This window comes from Phalacrocorax aristotelis, unplaced genomic scaffold (genome assembly GCF_949628215.1).
Source record: "Phalacrocorax aristotelis unplaced genomic scaffold, bGulAri2.1 scaffold_67, whole genome shotgun sequence".
Classification (NCBI taxonomy): domain Eukaryota; kingdom Metazoa; phylum Chordata; class Aves; order Suliformes; family Phalacrocoracidae; genus Phalacrocorax; species Phalacrocorax aristotelis.
In genome coordinates this window covers 321,481-326,235 of record NW_027441363.1, presented here as the reverse complement: position 1 = coordinate 326,235, position 4,755 = coordinate 321,481, and positions in this window count along the sequence as shown.

The window sequence follows — 4,755 nt, the reverse complement described above, 5'->3', positions numbered from 1 at the left end:
GAGGGAGCTGGGATGTCCTGGGAGGCACTACAATGTGCGGGGATGCCCTGGGATGTACTGTGGAGGAACTAGGATGTACAGGCTTGTACTGGGTTGTACCGGGTGGAACTGGCAGGGATTTGGGATGTACCAGGATGTACTGGGATGTACTGGGAGGTAACTGTTATGTACTGGGAGTGAACTGGGAGGTAACTGGGACGTACTGGTAGGGAACTGGGATGTACTGTGAGGGAACTGGGACGTACTGTGAGGACACTGGGATGTACTGTTATGTACTGGGAGGGAAGTGTTATGTACTGAGGGGAACTGGTGCGTACTGGGATGTACTGGGATGGAACTGTGAAGTACTGGGATGTACTGGGAGTGAACTGGGAGGGAACTGGTATGTAGTAGGATGTACTGGGTGGGAACTGGGATGTACCAGGATGTACTGGGATGTACTGGGAGGGAACTGGTATGTACTGGGAGGGAACTGGGATGTAGTGGGAGGGAACTGGGAGGGAACTGGGATGTACTGGGAGGGAACTGGGATGTACTGGGAGGGAACTGGGATGTACTGGGATGTACTGGCAGGGAACTGGGATGTACTGGGAGGGGATTGGGATGTACTGGGAGGGAACTTGGATGTATTGGGAGGGAAGTGTTATGTACCAAGGGGGAACTGGGACGTACTGGGATGTAGTGGGAGTGAACTGTGAAGTACTGGGATGTACTGTGAGGGAACTGGGAGGCAACTGGGATGTACTGGAATGGAACTGGGAGTGAACTGTGTGTGAACTGGGAGGGAACTGGGATGTACTGTGAGGGAACTGGGATGTACTGGGATGTACTGGGAGGGACTGGGAGGGATCTGGGATGTACTGGGCTGCACTGGTAGGGAACTGGGATGTACTGGGAGGAAACTGGAATGTCCCAGTTGACACCCACTTCCCTCCCAGTTTCCTCCCAGTATATCCCAGTTTCCTCCCAGTATATCCCAGTAAATCCCAGTTCGCTCCCAGTACATCCCAATACATCGCCGTACATTCCAGTTCCGTTCCTGTACATCCCAATACATCCCCGTTCCATGCCAGTACATCCCTGTTCCCTACCAGTTCATCCCCGTACATCCCAATTCCCTCCCGGTTCACTACCACTTCTTTCCCAGTGCCTCCCAATACATCCCAGTTCCGTCCCATTACATCCCAGTACATCCCAGTTCCCTCCCAGTACATCCCAGTTCCCTCCCAGTACTGGGAGGGAACTGGGATGTACTGGGAGGCACTACAATGTGCGGGGATGCCCTGGGATGTACTGTGGAGGAACTAGGATGTACAGGCTTGTACTGGGTTGTACCGGGTGGAACTGGCAGGGATTTGGGATGTACCAGGATCTACTGGGATGTACTGGGAGGTAACTGTTATGTAATGGGAAGGAACAGGGAGGGAACTGGGATGTACTGGTAGGGAACTGGGATGTACTGTGAGGGAACTGGGACGTACCGTGAGGACACTGGGATGTACTGGTATGTACTGGGAGGGAAGTGTTATGTACTGAGGGGAACTGGGACGTACTGGGATGTACTGGGAGGGAACTGTGAAGTACTGGGATGTACTGGGAGTGAACTGGGAGGGAACTGGTATGTAGTAGGATGTACCGGGAGGGAACTGGGATGTAGTGGGAGGGAACTGGTATGTACTGGGAGGGAACTGGGATGTAGTGGGAGGGAACTGGGAGGGAACTGGGATGTACTGGGAGGGAACTGGGATGTACTGGGAGGGAACTGGGATGTACTGGGACATACTGGCAGGGAACTGGGATGTACTGGGAGGGGATTGGGACGGACTGGGAGGGAACTGGGATGTACTGGGCTGCACTGGTAGGGAACTGGGATGTACTGGGAGGAAACTGGAATGTCCCAGTTGACACCCACTTCCCTCCCAATGCCTCCCAGTATATCCCAGTTTCCTCCCAGTATATCCCAGTTTCCTCCCAGTATATCCCAGTTTCCTCCCAGTACATCCCAGTAAATCCCAGTTCGCTCCCAGTACATCCCAGTACATCGCAGTACATTCCAGTTCCGTTCCTGTACATCCCAATACATCCCCGTTCTATGCCAGTACATCCCAGTTCCCTACCAGTTCATCCCCGTACATCCCAATTCCCTCCCGGTTCACTACCACTTCTTTCCCAGTGCCTCCCAATACATCCCAGTTCCGTCCCATTACATCCCAGTACATCCCAGTTCCCTCCCAGTACGTCCCAGGTCCCTCCCAGTACATCCCAGGTCCCTCCCAGTACTGGGAGGGAACTGGGATGTACTGGGAGGCACTACAATGTGCGGGGATGCCCTGGGATGTACTGTGGAGGAACTAGGATGTACAGGCTTGTACTGGGTTGTACCGGGTGGAACTGGCAGGGATTTGGGATGTACCAGGATCTACTGGGATGTACTGGGAGGTAACTGTTATGTACTGGGAGTGAACTGGGAGGTAACTGGGACGTACTGGTAGGGAACTGGGATGTACTGTGAGGGAACTGGGACGTACTGTGAGGACACTGGGATGTACTGTTATGTACTGGGAGGGAAGTGTTATGTACTGAGGGGAACTGGTGCGTACTGGGATGTACTGGGATGGAACTGTGAAGTACTGGGATGTACTGGGAGTGAACTGGGAGGGAACTGGTATGTAGTAGGATGTACTGGGTGGGAACTGGGATGTACCAGGATGTACTGGGATGTATTGGGAGGGAACTGGTATGTACTGGGAGGGAACTGGGATGTAGTGGGAGGGAACTGGGAGGGAACTGGGATGTACTGGGAGGGAACTGGTATGTACTGGGAGGGAACTGGGATGTACTGGCAGGGAACTGGGATGTACTGGGAGGGGATTGGGATGTAGTGGGAGGGAACTTGGATGTATTGGGAGGGAAGTGTTATGTACCAAGGGGGAACTGGGACGTACTGGGATGTAGTGGGAGTGAACTGTGAAGTACTGGGATGTACTGTGAGGGAACTGGGATGTACTGGGAGGGAACTTTAAAGTACTGGGATGTACTTAGAGGAAACTGGGAGGCAACTGGCATGTACTGGGATGTACTGGAATGGAACTGGGAGTGAACTGTGTGTGAACTGGGAGGGAACTGGGATGTACTGTGAGGGAACTGGGATGTACTGGGATGTACTGGGAGGGACTGGGAGGGATCTGGGATGTACTGGGCTGCACTGGTAGGGAACTGGGATGTACTGGGAGGAAACTGGAATGTCCCAGTTGACACCCACTTCCCTCCCAGTTTCCTCCCAGTATATCCCAGTTTCCTCCCAGTATATCCCAGTTTCCTCCCAGTACATCCCAGTAAATCCCAGTTCGCTCCCAGTACATCCCAATACATCGCCGTACATTCCAGTTCCGTTCCTGTACATCCCAATACATCCCCGTTCCATGCCAGTACATCCCTGTTCCCTACCAGTTCATCCCCGTACATCCCAATTCCCTCCCGGTTCACTACCACTTCTTTCCCAGTGCCTCCCAATACATCCCAGTTCCGTCCCATTACATCCCAGTACATCCCAGTTCCCTCCCAGTACATCCCAGTTCCCTCCGAGTACTGGGAGGGAACTGGGATGTACTGGGAGGCACTACAATGTGCGGGGATGCCCTGGGATGTACTGTGGAGGAACTAGGATGTACAGGCTTGTACTGGGTTGTACCGGGTGGAACTGGCAGGGATTTGGGATGTACCAGGATCTACTGGGATGTACTGGGAGGTAACTGTTATGTAATGGGAAGGAACAGGGAGGGAACTGGGATGTACTGGTAGGGAACTGGGATGTACTGTGAGGGAACTGGGACGTACCGTGAGGACACTGGGATGTACTGGTATGTACTGGGAGGGAAGTGTTATGTACTGAGGGGAACTGGGACGTACTGGGATGTACTGGGAGGGAACTGTGAAGTACTGGGATGTACTGGGAGTGAACTGGGAGGGAACTGGTATGTAGTAGGATGTACTGGGTGGGAACTGGGATGTACCGGGAGGGAACTGGGATGTAGTGGGAGGGAACTGGTATGTACTGGGAGGGAACTGGGATGTACTGGGATGTAGTGGGAGGGAACTGGGAGGGAACTGGGATGTACTGGGAGGGAACTGGGATGTACTGGGAGGGAACTGGGATGTACTGGGACATACTGGCAGGGAACTGGGATGTACTGGGAGGGGATTGGGACGGACTGGGAGGGAACTGGGATGTACTGGGCTGCACTGGTAGGGAACTGGGATGTACTGGGAGGAAACTGGAATGTCCCAGTTGACACCCACTTCCCTCCCAATGCCTCCCAGTATATCCCAGTTTCCTCCCAGTATATTCCAGTTTCCTCCCAGTACATCCCAGTAAATCCCAGCTCGCTGCCAGTACATGCCAATACATCGCTGTACATTCCAGTTCTGTTCCTGTACATCCCAATACATCCCCGTTCCATGCCAGTACATCCCAGTTCCCTACCAGTTCATCCCCGTACATCCCAATTCCCTCCCGGTTCACTACCACTTCTTTCCCAGTGCCTCCCAATACATCCCAGTTCCGTCCCATTACATCCCAGTACATCCCAGTTCCCTCCCAGTACGTCCCAGTTCCCTCCCAGTACATCCCAGGTCCCTCCCAGTACTGGGAGGGAACTGGGATGTACTGGGATGTAGTGGGAGGGAACTGGGAGTGAACTGGTATGTAGTAGGATGTACTGGGTGGGAACTGTGAAGTACTGGGATGTACTGGGA